The sequence below is a fragment of the Aythya ferina genome (assembly GCF_964211825.1).
Source record: "Aythya ferina genome assembly, chromosome: 1".
Classification (NCBI taxonomy): domain Eukaryota; kingdom Metazoa; phylum Chordata; class Aves; order Anseriformes; family Anatidae; genus Aythya; species Aythya ferina.
In genome coordinates, this window is record NC_140296.1 from 137,913,597 (window position 1) to 137,928,279 (window position 14,683).

The window sequence follows — 14,683 nt, forward strand, 5'->3', positions numbered from 1 at the left end:
CAAAGGAGGGCTGCTAAGGTGGTGTCTAGGAGGGAAGATGTATGAGGAGCAGCTGAAGTCCTTTGGTTTGTTCAGCCCAGAGCAGAGCAGGCTGAGGAGAGGCCTCATGGTGGCCTGCAGCTCCCTCACGAGGGGAGCAGAGGGGCAGGTGCTGAGCTCTGCTGTCTGGGGACAGCGACAGGACCCGAGGGAACAGCATGGAGCTGGGACAGGGGACGGTCCAGCTGGGGGTAAGGGAAAGGTTCTGCACCCAGAGGGTGGTCAGGTACTGGGACAGGCTCCCCAGGGCAGTGGTCACCACACTGAGCCTGCCAGAATTCAAGAAGATTAGACAACACTGTTAAGTGCTTGATTTTTAGGTAGTCCTGCATGGATTCAGGAGTTTGACTTGATGATCCTTGTGGGTCCCTTCCAACTCAGGATATTCTGTAATTTTATATGTATTTAGGTCCCACTGAGGTAGAGGAGGGAGCAAAAAAAAAATAAAATTATAGTTGAATGTCCACAGATTGAGATTTCAGGCACACAGACACGAGTGAAAGTCAATGTACACAGAGATTAGTTTGCATAAAACTCCACACTGGGTCAGGTCAGAAAGTAACATTTAAAAACAGCACAAAACAAAATCCACCCTTCTGCAATTTTCCTTAAACACGGTATGCAGAACACTTTTTGGAGGGCTTTTGTCAGAATTTCTCACCTCAGCTTCTGACCTGCTGCTGTTCTGATTAACTTGTCACTGCAATCTCCTCCTCTCTAAATGAGCTGCTAGACTCATAACCACTCCAGGAGAGCATAACCCCTTGAGAATTACTGGCTGGTGCCAAAGTGCAGTACATTTAATTGGATTTAATGTATAAAAACTGGTTAGAGAAGTAACGGCTGGTAGAAATGCCAGTAAAAGGAGCAAAAAAAGGTTTGTAGGAAGAGGTTTTGTCTATTTTTAGACCAGTAAATGTCATCAGAGAACAGACAAGAAATTTAAGGCATGTGACAAATACCTTGCTAGTTACAATGCTTGTCCTTTGCATTGTCATTTGTCATTGTTTCTGATGGTATTTGTTATATCAGACACTGAAAGCTCCTGAAAGAAGGGGCAAATACCCCAATGCCTCTGCCAGTTAAATCTTGACAAGTAAGAGAAAGCTGCTGTGTGGAAAAATTTTGCAGAGGTGGATTTAAATGTCTCTGTCTTACTCTCATTGTCTCAGGCCTTCAAAAATTAAGACGTTTTGTAACAGGGAACTAAAGAAAAAAATATAACTAAAAATAGTAAAAAATAGAGTTTGTAATTGTAGAGTAATAAAGTTTGGCTACTTGGAAGTATAAATGGAAGTAACTTATTCAACAATGACTATGTTTATGGAACACTAAGCTTATTGGAAATATTTCAGTGAGTTAATCTTGTGTCTCCACAATCTGTGATTACTGATCATTTAGGACATTTGGTTGTTCCCCTCATGCCTCCCCTTACAGCAGTGGTTGATGTGACAACTGGTCTGAGAAAAGAGAAGTTTCAGCTGGAGGTCTCTGGAAACTTTGCTAGCAATTAACGCATCTGGGTAAACTTTGCTGACAAATAAAAGGCTGCCAGACAAGATTTGCCAAGAAAAAACATTAAGTCAGCAAAAAAAAAATTAGCAGTGAACAGACTAATAAGGTAAGCTAGATTGAAAAGGCAAGTGAGGCTGAAGTGGCAGTAAGTCGGGGATCTGATACTTTACAGGTCAGGAAAACAATTTTGCTGAAGCAGGGCCAAACAATATAAGTCAAAAAGTAAAAGAGAGAAATAAACAAATTTTTCATCTCAATCTAGTGAAAGTAAGCAGATATACACAGCCATATTACTTATGACTTACAGTTCCATTTATTACTAAACTAAAGTAACACAGATTGACTTCACACGCCAATTTATAGCCCTAGCTGCTCAGCAAACCTTTTATTAACTGTGTCATTTGTAAACAGGGTGACAGAAACAAAACCTTTAAAGTTCTGGGTTTTGTAATGCTAAATAGTGACTAAATTCTCCCAGAACTACTGGAGCACTTGGACATGTTCTTCCATCCACGCTGATTGAGTGATGTAAGGGGAGCTAGAGAACAGATTTCTACTTTGTGACCAGATGCCTTCACATCCTGTATTGGCCACTGTTGAGAAGAAGAGACAGCCTCCAAACCCCTTGCTCTGCTCCTGGAGCTGATCCCTTTACCCTCTTGGATTTCTTAGTGTCTTAGAAAAGCAGCTTCCTGCCTCAGCAACCAGCAGCGAGGAACCTCAAGGTAATCAAGTAGCACATGATGTATTCCCAAAATACCTCAGTCCCCTGGTACAGAAGCACTCAAAGTTACACAGCACATTGCAAGACAAACTTTACACAGTTATGAATGCATCTGCTGGTGGTATGGTCCTTAGACAAACTTCACAAACTGATTTTGGAACCTAGCAGACATTCATATGCAAAACTAACTAGCTAGGCAGCAGCTCTAAAGAAAATTATATCTATTTATATCCAGTCAGACAAGTTGGCCAAATATCTGCTTCTGGGCAGTGAGTGCCACGCATTCCCTGCATGCTATCTCGAAAAACATGTTGTAATCTCTCACTGTTTTTGTATTTTTTGAACTTTCAATTCATTTTTTTTTAATTATATTACCATGAAAAAAGTTATTGTAGGCTTAAAGTTTCTCCTTTGCTGCAAGGGAAAAAAAGAATAAAAATGCTTGATTTTTACAAATCCAGTCAAATTTTTATAATGTGAGAATTAAAAAGTCCCAGTAAAACTGGGTTCTGTGATACAACCTTATCAACCCCACTTACCTTCCTAAGGTTCATGGAGTGAAACAATGCTAAATAAAGGACAAGATCTAACCACAGCAGCAAACTTCAATCCAGTACAGGTTATCCTGAGTCACCAAACACTGTAATCACTTTTTCACTTTTATTTATTTATTTATTTATTTATTTATTCTCCTCTCCTTCCACCACACTCATTTTCCAGCTTTTTTCAAATACTCTTTCTCCTCCATGAGCCTCCTTACCTCAGCTCCCCTCCTGGAGCTGTACAGCTCCTTATTTCCACCTCAGCACTAAGCCAGGACATCTCTGTATTGAATCATCTCCAAGGTCTTCAGGGCATTCTTCCCAATTCATCAAGGTCATTTCAAATTCTAATCATATCCTCTGATGTTTCTGCTCTTGCTGCCAGCCCGATGTCATCTACAAAGTTGAAAAGCACACATTGTACTCCACACATTTAGATCATAAATTATACTACGAGGCAGTGCCAAACCCTCTCATTTCCACACACCACTGCTTTTCTCCCTCTCCCCCTTTCACCCTCACATCCTTCAAGGGGAAATTTGTGCTCAGCTGTCACTGATGACCAACACTGTGGGCCAAGCACCTTTGCACCTTTCCACGTGCCATGGATGACAGCCCTCCACAGAGCCATCCATATGTGCAAACAGCCACCCCCAGGAATGAACACTGGTTGTTGCCCCGCCACCACTGCAGCTGCTGCCCTGCACCAGCCGGCGAAGTTACACATGCACCATCCCAGTCCACCTCCTCCTTTGACCTCCTGCAACCCTTCACCCTAAAGGCATTAGGCTGTGTCCCATAGTAATGCTGCCTGCACTCACCAGTGTGAGGTTCTGCCAGCCTTGGGCAGTGTTAGTTTAAAGCTCAACACTGCTTTGTGGATTTTGGATGTGTCTCTGAGCAGCTGTCCCCTCCAACCAGATGAAAGTCTCTCAAAAGACAGGCAGACAGGTGGCATTCGCCTGTCAAAAACAGGGGAAGCCAAGCAGGGTTGGATTATGGCTACTCCTCTATAAATAAATACATACAAAATGGAGGGAAGCTGTCCCAGTTTTTAACTAACAAAGGGGAAGGGAAAGGGGGACAAAACATGGGAGCAAAGTAACAGTACAGTAAGTTGGGTCTCTGTTTTTACCCTGAAAAAGATCATCTTTCTTGGGAAATAAAGTGGGGTTGCAGCAGAGAATTTTGAGAGTGGCAAGAGTCACAGACATGAGATATGGACCATACTTACACCAGAAGGTGTAACATGCAGCTTTGCCCCCTACACCATGGGGCTGCCCAAGGTTATGACCAGCTGCTAGAGGGGATGGAGATGAGCAGCAGCAGTGGTGGTAGTGGACATGGTTGGGAGTAGCTGAGGGGGTTGAGGTAGCTTATTTTCTTGAGGAAGAGGCATGTCAGGGAAGCACCACCAGTCCTATCTTAAACCACAAGCATGAAGAGATGTGCAGATAGACCCCGACTGCCACATTCAAGTAAGCGCATCAGTTAAACAGAAGATACGTCTTGAAAAATAGTGAGTTGAGCATTTCACCTTGTTAAAAATATGGTTTCTTTGTGCCGTTCTCTGGCTTACAGGTATATTTGAGGCAAAGAGAAAGATGTCCTTTCCATACTTCCCCATCTCAGGAAGCACAAACCTGGTACCTCACAGTTTCTGGAGAGCCCCTGCTCAGAGCTGCTCTATTCTCTGCCTTTGGCAGCATGACCTCCTCTTCATTCCATGCCTCCAGCTAAAGATGTTTCACCACAGTCATTCATCCTCTGCTTCCACTCCACTCTGTGGGAAATAGATATCTCATGTTCATATCCTCTCATGCTCAAGAAATATGGCAACAACAAAATAAAATTGAAATAAAGGATATTAGCCTGCCTCTTTCAAGCATGTTAGCTCAAGAAGGCAGAAAGTGGGTTTCCAGTTGTGTGATTGCCTGCAGCTTTTGAATTCATACTGACCCCAGCAAAGAGACACAACATGGAGTACTACACTGGCAAAATTTCACATAGCCAATGCTCAAGGGCTGAGCACTGTTCAGATCTGAATGTACCAGAACACTATTCAGGTCTCAAAGGACAGTGAGACTCTCATATATACATATATATGAGCTTGCTGGACAGTAATGGTAGCATCTGAAAAAACACATTTGTCTCAGATGCAGTCACATATCTGTGACTGCCTTGAAGGTAAAAAGCCCAATTTTTTCAAGTTAGAGGGGGAAAACAATCAAACATCTTTTGCAACAAGAGAGGGTAACCACATGTGCACGGAGCAAAGCCGTGCAAGCAGAAGTCTCATTGTGACCTGGTCAACCAGAAAGCAAAGAAATTGTTTGGCAGGCTGGATGAGTCAGGGCATTAGAGGGAGAAGCCAGCAGAGAAGAGAAACTGGAAAGCAGAGAAAATTAAGCTCACCCCAGTGCTGTACTACAAACAGCTACACAGCCTCAGAGGATTTATCCCCAAAAGAGACCTAACCTCAGGAGTGGTCCCAAGCAACATGAAAGATTTCATGTCAGGCAGCTGCTGCCCATACCAGGTCAAGTCTGCCCAGACCTCCGCTCTGCTTTCTCTGCTGCAGCTCCAGATTCACCTGGTGCCCTCCTGACCTGCAGATTGGGATCCCTGTAACACATTTGTTCCACACTCCAGGGGAGCATGGGGAACACAGCACTTGGCTGGCCAGGGGACATCCTTACAGAAGGATGCCTTTTATCCCCACTGTGCATGGGACCTCAGCTTGTAGATCGCTACATAATCACTTAGAGCAGTCCAGAGAAAAAAGGTTCAGGTTTCTCTGTGTCCATGGAATGTGAATATCCAATTGCATACCCAACTGGCATTGGAAATAAAGTTAAAATATCTCCCCAAGTCTGTGTTTTCAGTCACCTGTAAAATGTACTCTTTTTTTTTTTTTTTTTTTTTTTTTTTCCCCTTTATCTTGCTGAAATATATGTGAATTTGGATTAAGGAGTTGATACAAACCATAGTAGAACAGAAACTGAAACATTTAGACATTTAGAGGTTTTTTTTTAATATTATTTTTTTCTAGGATTATTTTTTTTTTCCCTAGGAATTGACATAATTTCTCTCTCAGAAGTTTTTGGAGGTAAAATAGTTTTATGAAAAATTCTTCACAATCTTCAGATTTTAACACAAGCTTGCTTATTTTCTAAAATATTCTTAAAATGCATAACATGCATTAACCCCACCCATAAACCAAAATACTGCACTTTCTACTATGTACATTTATACTATTATATTTTTGGTACTGTTTATAATATTTTGGTAAATAAAACTGGCAAAAACATTTTAGACATATTCTTTTTAATCCATCATCCATGGATGTTATTCTATGTTATTATGTTATTCTATGTTATTCTATGTTATTACCTATCTTTTTGTGATCCAGTGTATGTTATTGAGGTAAAGCAGTGTATCATGACAATGTTTGAGGGATCAAAATGCTTTCTCATCAGAGAGTCTGAAAATCAATATATCACACCATGCTTAATTTCTTAGTGGATGCAGCCTTCTTGTCAAAAGTTCTGAAAACCTGACTGATGCTAAACTGTCTGCATTCTGATGTGTTCTGAAATACTGTTTGGAGAGATGGAGATGGACCAAGTAAAACTGAGCTCTCATCTAGGACTTCTTGACTATGATAATAGCTATCAAGTGCTAAAGGCTGCAGGAGAATGTTTATCAATAATGCAGTGAATTGCCAGTCTGTATTTTGCTTAAATCTATCTGATGCAAGTTGATTTTTGCAGGTTTTGCACTGGTTGAAGAGGGGTACAAACAAACAAACAAAAAGCGACAAATATGAAACAATAAATAGCTATTTTCAAAGGACTAGTGAAAGTTCAGAAACATCAGATAAATGAAAAGACGTGGAATTATCAGCTGAGCATTTAACAGAACATAAGGCAAAGCAAGTGCTTTATTAGAAATAATTCCAGTTACTTTGTCCAAACTTAGTATAGCTTGTCTTTTTTTTTTTTTTTTTTTTTTTTAATTTATTCCAATCACAACTTCAGCAAAAGCAAAATCCTAGTTATTTCCTGTTGTTACTATAGTATATTCCATTACCAGGTTTTAGTTATGAATATTTTACAACCTAATTGATTCTGTTACTTCAAGGGTCAGTGATAGCCCAAAATATACCCTGCTAGGCTGAAAGGCAATCAGATGGTCTGTGCATCATTGGGCAAACATGGATGGAAAGACATTAATGATTATGATGGAAGGAGCTGATTCTTTAAAAACAAACCATAAGAAAGGAAATTCTAAAAGCTTTCTAAGTTAAGATTTATTTAGAAAAAAAGTGAAAGTGAGGGTTAAAAAGATGAAACTGGTTCATTCGCAAGCAATCTCTCCATCATCAAGATTCTGAAAAGATTTAACAAACTTAGTAGTAGCCAAAGGAAAGAGAAAGCTGAGAGAAAATGTGAGTTTGGATGTCTGATAGAAAGACACTCCCAGTGGTAGGCCATCCACAAACTAACACCACTAGATAATAGAAGCAATAGCTACATTATTATTATTTTAGTGTTTGGCATTAAGGTGAGTCTAGTAGTTCCATAAAGAAAAAAAAAATAAATAAATCCCAAGGCTTCATTGATTACTGACTCAAAATAAAGGACATGAAAGAAAGCAAAAGAATTAACTTGATTTAATACCTATTACATTAAAACTAGCTTCCATTATTATTCATTTTAATTAGGATATTCTTTAGCCTTAGAAAGCAGTATAAAATTAGCCATTGAGCAATATAAAATAGCAAGTATGTTTTGGTATGCAAAGCAAGAATTTTCTGCTGATCAAGTAGTGTTTTATTATAGCAATTGGCATTTTATTTTGAAGTGCTATGTTCTATAACAAATAAAGAGCTGAAGTGTTAGAAAGTTTTACTAAACTAGACACATACATCATTTTTACTTGTTAGCAACAAAAAGGGGCATGAACCTTTTGACTCCATTCTCACTGGCAGTCTTCCATGATCACATAAAAAAATAAGACAGTTCAAAAAAACTGTATGAACATAAGTTAGAAGTTAACCTCACTACCCGCACCTTTTTACACCAGTTACAGTTAAATTAGCAGAGGAAAGATTTAAATGTCGTGGTAAATTTGGAGAGACAGAAAGAGCATTCTTATGGGAAGAAAGATCAGATCTTCCTAACTGGTCTATGAGACATACAAATACTGCAAGATCCAGTCATCACCGTCACTAGCAAACAGATGAGTGAGCAATAGTCTTTTCAGCACGTTGGGAGTGCATATTTAAATATTCTTACTAGATGAAATTTGCAAAGTAATGTGGCTTTGCAAACTAATATGTCTTGGGAAATCTCCAAGCCAGAGACAGTATGGCACTACACACTCAAGACTGATGAAGAAAGCTAAAACCCAATGATTACTTTCCTGTAAGACTAGCCCTGACTTGATGCACTAAACTTGCGCTGGCTGAATGGCATGGCTCTGGAGACCCAGATATTAAATCCCATGTTGTACATACAGTTTGTCATTGTTAGAATCACACCATTTAGCTGTGCAATTAAGCTACATTAGTACTTTAGGGATACAAAGATGATTAGAGGACTGGAGCACCTGTCATATGAGGACAGGATGAGAGAAATGGGCCTGTTCAGCGTGGAAAAGAGAAGACTGATGGGAGACCTCATCAATGTATACAGATATCTAAAGGGAAAGTGTCAAGAGGATGAAGGCAGTCTCTTTTCAGTGGTGCCGAGCGTCAGGCAAGAGGCAGCAGGCAGAAACTGAAGCACAGGAAGTTCCACCTGAATATGAGGGGCACTACTTTACTGTGAGGTGACAGCACTGGGACAGGTTGCCCAGAGAGATTGTGGAGCCTCCGTCTCTGGAGATATTCAAACCCCACCTGAATGCCATCCTGCGCTACATGCTCCAGGTGATCCTGCTCAGCAGGGAGTTTGGACTGGGTGATCTTCAGAGATCCCTTCCAACCTCAGCCATTCTGTGATTCTGTGATACATATTTTCATGGATGTTCACATATTTATCATTCTAAAATGAAACAATTAAAAAAGTATATAAGTGTGGAATTACCTTCAGCACACTGATTTTAGTAACCTAAACCTTTAGGTCTTTATAAGGCACAACTGCAAGAATGTTAATTGTGTTCTATAACATCTTTTAACCTACAGAATATATTATCATTCTATGATTCCAAATTAAAAATCAAATATTCATAGCAGGAACTACTCATTCTGACCCCACATTTCTCTGGTAAAACTTCTACAAACTGTAAGATTAAGTAGTCTGACTCTTAGTTCAGTCATCACTACAACAGATTATCACATTCCCCTCTTTTCCTGCCCATAGTTGTGCTGCTATTTTTTCATAAATTTAGTAGTGTAAAAATTACATTTAATCTATCATATATATATAAGAACAATTTACCTTGCAGAGAACAAAACTTCATTTTGTTACAACACAATAATATTACAACCCATTCCTCCTAGCAAAGAGAGTCAGTTACATAATTTATCCATGAAGTCCACATTTTCTTATTCAGCTAAACAAGTGGAACAATCTTTACATCCCCGGCCTAGCAAACATGGAAGGACAGGTCCTCACCTGGGCACTAATTCTACTAATTATACTAAATCACCAACATGAATTCAGAACCAAAGTTGTTTAAGGAACAAGTTTTAGATAAAGGACAGAAACAACAAAAACTATTTCAAAGAACTAAAATTTGAATATTACTTACAAACATTAATTACTGAAAAATGTAATAAAATACTGGATAAAATTATAGTAGTTGAGTATTATAAAGATAGCAGGAAAAAAATCTGTCTGAACATGGAAATTATTTTAAGATGGTAATATGTGGTAGATGGCTCATCAGGTGGGATTAAACCTTGCCCATATATCATATGTGAAGATGCAAGGCAAACAGCCTTTTGTTACCTGTCTGAATTTAAGAAGAGATCGGACTGTGCACTTAGTCACATGGTCTGAACTTTTGGGTAGACCTGTGCAGTGTCAAGAGTTGGACTTGATGATCCTTAAGGGTCCCTTCCAACTCAGGATATTCTATGATTCTATGATTCTACCTGTAGGTGGAAACCTCAGTAAGATATCCTTGCATGCCTCCCAGGCTACCTGCCCTTGCTTCCACTGTCTGTAGGCCTCTTTTTTCTGCTTGAATTTGGCCAGGAGCTCCTTGTTCTTCCATACAGGCCTCCTGGTGTTTTTGCCAGATTTCCTCTTTGTTGGGCTGCATTGCTTCTGATCTTGAAGGAGGTGATCCCTGAATATTAACAAGCTTTCCTGGGCCCCTCTTCCTTCCAGGGCTTTGCCCCATGATATTCCACCAAGAAGATCCCTGAAGAGGCCAAAGTCTACTCTCCCAAAGTGCAGCGTAGTGAACTCGCTGTGTGCCTTCCTTGCTGCCCTTAGCATCAACGATTTCATGGTCACTGCAGCCAAGGCTGCCCTTGACCGTTACATTCCCCACCAACTCCTCCTCAACAAGGAGAATGAGGTCAAACATAGCACCTCTCTTTATTGTATCCTCTGTCACTTGGAGAAAGAAGTTACCATCAGTGCATTCCAGGAATCTCCTGGATTGCCTATGCCCAGCTGTGCTGTCCCTCCAACAGATACCAGAGTGATTCAAGGCCCCCATGAGAACCAGTGTTTGTGAACACGAGCTATTTCTATGTGTCTACAGAGGGACTCAGCCACGTGTTCTTCCTGGTCAGGTGGCCTGTAGCAGACCTCCACTGTAATGTCACTGTCCCTGCCTTCCCTTTAATCCTTGCCCATAAGCTCTCTGTCAGCTCCTCACTCATTCCCAACCAGAGCTCCATGCACTCCAGGTGCTCACTGACATAGAAAGTGATGCCCCCTCCTCATCTTCCCTGCCTGTCCTTGCTGAAGAGCCTGCATCCTTCCATTCCAACACTCCAGTCATGGGAGCCTTCCCACCACGTCTCTGTAACGTCAATGAGGCCACAGCCCTATAATGTGCGTACATCTCTAATTCCTCTTTTTTATTCCTCATGCTAAGTGCATTAGCATAGAGATATTTGAGTTGGGCCCCTGATTAAGCTGACTTACTCTCTGGAGAGTGGCTAATAGTCATTAGGCTGTACCATGCTTGGTATTGTGTTGGTGACAGCTCTGATACGAGCCCTGGTAAGCAGCAGACTTCTCAAGAGTGGGTCAGGTATTTATTATTTATTTTAGAGACTGAACTCATCCTTAAGAAAGATGCTGAAATGATGTTTCAACAGTAAACTCACCGTATATGACCTCCTAATGACATGTGTCAATGAGGCACTGAGTGGGACAGGATCTCTCTCCTAAGTGAAGTCTGTGTCATTATGCAACCAGTGAGGCTTCACAGGAAAAAGAAAGTAGGAAAAATGGAAGTATTATTCATAATATGGTGGTTCAGTGGTTTAGATACTCAGCCCAGAGTGAGGATACTGTGCTGTTACTGATTCATTATTTTCAGTAACTTCTTAATGCACTTCCTGTAGAGTTTAAGGCATTTTTTCAGAGGTATTTCCTGAGCAGGGAGTTGAGTATCTAAGTTTCAGCCATCACCCACTTCAAGACCTTTAAAGACTTGCCAGAGCATCACACTCAAATGGAGACAGAAGAACCACAATGCATTAATTTCTTGCTCCAGGTCCCCTGTTCAAGTATGGTGCTTATCTCAAGCTGCAGCCTGCTTATCTCCCCTTTGTGACAACAACAATCTCTTCTAGCTGTACTGACATACACGACAATTTGGCTGCTGCTGTCTTCTGCTGTCAGTGTTTTAGCACAGGGTTTTGCTTTCCTGTGTGGAGGTCTCAGCTGCTTTTGTCTTGAAGATGATCTTTGTAACTGGCTCCTTTCACTGGACAGTAGATGTTGGTCAGCCCAAGGCTCTTAGCTGTACTGCCCTCTGCCATTGCTGTGTGTTGCGGAGAGAGGACACCTACATCTTTTTAACCTTCTCCATACATGCTTACCATGATAAATAGAGGTGAGGGAGGGAAGTGGAAGCCATGCTATGTTCCATTCAGGTCATCTTTATGACATTCATCTTGGTGAAGCCAGTGGAAAGGAGTCTAGTTTATAACTGGCAAACACTTCAGTACAGGGAAAAGCCTTGCAAGAAAAAGACCAGATCATGAACACAGAGCTCCACTGAGAATGTTGACTGCAGAGGCCACAGTTAAGGATGCTGTGTGTCCTGGTTTGGTTGGAATAGTTATTTTTCTGCATAGCAGCTGGTACAGTGCTATGTTTTGGATGTAGGATGAAAATAGTCTTGATAACACACCCATGTTTTAATTGTTGATGAACAGTGCTTACACAGACTCAGACTTATACTTCTCATGCTGCCTGCCTGCAAGATGACTAGGAGTACACAAGAAGCTGAGAGCAGTGAGCAATTGCATTGTGCATCACTTTTTTTTTTCCTTTGGTTATAGGTGGATTTCCTTCCTTCCTTCCTTCCTTCCTTCCCAAATCCAGCTGGTGGGGGGGGGGGCGTACAGTGTGCTGTGTGGTGCTTAGCTGCCTATCAGGGTTAAACCATAACACTGTGCCTAGACTGCACAGCCTAGTTGTCCAGAAGAAAATAAACTACAGTATTATCATTCTCTTCAGTAGAAAATTTAAGTCTCAGCACTGACATAACTCCAGAGGATACATGCCAATACTGCCAACATCTCATGGAAAGAAAAAAAAATATGCATGGTAAGAAGCCACAATTCTGCTTCTAAGGGAAAAAAAAATCCCAAAACAAACAAAATAAGCAACAACAACAAAATACGTTTGAAAAATAGGGTGCATTTATTTAAACTTGGGTCATTTTTTACTTCCTTAAAACTTTTTTTTTTTGTGTGTGTGTGTGTGTGTTTTTTTTTGTTGTTTTTTTTTTTTTTTTTTGGTAAGGAGCGCCATCTGTGTGCTTTCACGCAAATGACACCACAAAGAAGAGGGATACATTTACATAAAGATACGGTAATAGGAAGATGAAGATCAGGACTGGATCCATAAAACATAAGGAAACAAGGAAATAGAAGAACTGAAATTCAGAAATTTTGCCTTTGACTTACAAAGAGGGAGAAAAAATAAAGAGACAAAAGATCCCTGGCAGAATCAAAAGATCCCTGGCAGAATCTGATCCTAGAGGACATGAAAGGCAAGTCAAAAGTCCACTCCTCACTTCTGTTCAAGAACCCACAAGACACGTTTGTGGCCATACACATGTACTTTGGTATGAGTACGTGCGTGTGTATGAATTAAATCCATGCAAGAATAAATGTAAGTACGTAAAATCAAACTCATTGAGTTCATAAAAACAAACAAAAGCTACTAGCTTCCCCTTCCATAACATCTGAGCTACTAGCTTCCCCTTCCATCACATCTGAGATCAGATGTGTTAGGCAAAGAGACTGGAACAAGGAGCTGACGGAAGAATTGCAGGCTCCAAGACATGCATACATTAGAAAACATTCAGTGACAAGTTCTTGAGAATTTGCTCTTGTTAAAACATGGGGAAAAGAAAAAAAAAAAAAGTGTTCTTTCCCCAAGAGCTTCACTTTTTGAAACAGATGAGCCCTCAGTATTCAGACACTCCACTCACCATGAAATGCGTACTAGGATCATTTAAATAGAAACATTAATGCACAGGAAAGATGACAAAATGCAATTACAGATGCAGGGTATAACAGTCTCATGAAAGCTAATACTAGCGTAAAGTGACATTTCCCCTTTAATTAAATTATCCTTATCTCAATCCATGAACTTTCTTGAATGCATTCAAGATGAACAAGGAAGCTTCAACACACACACTTGGAAGTCTTTTACATAGCTCTTCAGTATTTGCCCTCACAGTTGTGAAATCAGAATTTAAATGTTTTAAACAATATCTACACTCCTACAGGAAAACCAGGCAAGCAAAATGTCTTTTTACAGACCTCCATTCAGAGAACAGTAAGCCTACAAGCCCAGATACCAAGTCAGCAGAAAAACAAAAACAGATGTATCTAGGCACTAACTAAATGTATAAAATCCTGCCAATAACCTACTATGTAACACCTAATATTTTTTTAAAAAATAACTCTGTGTATTTCATGCCTAGAACCTTTGCCAGTTAAGTACTCAGAATTTCCCGTACAGTCCTGAGGAAAAATATTGCAATTTTGATGTTGCATTGAACACTGAGGACTAGAATAACTTGTTCTTCACTAGAAATGTTTTGGTTGAGACAGAGTTCAGCCTCTGAGCTATGTATTCACAGAGTATTTCTGTTCCCAGCTGTTCTCATTCTCCCATAATTAAGAGCTTTGCCCACTAAAGTGTGTTTTGAGGCCAACACCAACATAGGAAGACATTTCTTAATGGTACCATCTAGACTGATCTAGACTGCAGTGCCCACAGGGGGAAGACACAAGGGGAAAGTGAACTATGGAGAGACTGGTGAGTCACGAAGAGATAGGTGATGCATTAAGGCAAGCATTTTATTATCACTGTATTTTCTTTCTTCAGCTGTCTGTAGGCAGCACAATTTCTTATGTTTCTTCTGATACAGCTGAGTATTTATTGACATTGCTCTTCCTATGCGGCCTTCTCCTATTTTTCCCTCCTCACTTCTTTTCTTTGACTTACGCACACAGGGAACATGCATGTTTCCTCAGATTTGCTTCATTTGTCGTGATTTTTTGGATTAAAAAAAGTCTGAAGAATGTCTCTCTTCAAAATCAGTCTTTTGGATGTTGTAAACCTCCCCACTACCCCTGGGAGGATATCAGATATGGCCACATGCACCAATACACTTTTACATCATCAGAGTACTGCACGGA

At 40.4% G+C, this 14,683-nt stretch overlaps 1 long non-coding RNA gene across 1 annotated transcript; it reads right to left on the reverse strand.

Annotated features, from left to right (window-relative positions):
• Positions 1-3,023: 3,023 nt before the first annotated feature.
• LOC311430075 lies at positions 3,024-4,564 on the reverse strand. The gene is made up of 3 exons (XR_014688540.1): positions 4,464-4,564; positions 3,642-3,782; positions 3,024-3,216 (listed from the first exon to the last, which is right to left on the reverse strand). It is a non-coding gene; the product is annotated as an uncharacterized lncRNA (long non-coding RNA).
• Between the last annotated feature and the right edge of the window lie 10,119 nt (positions 4,565-14,683).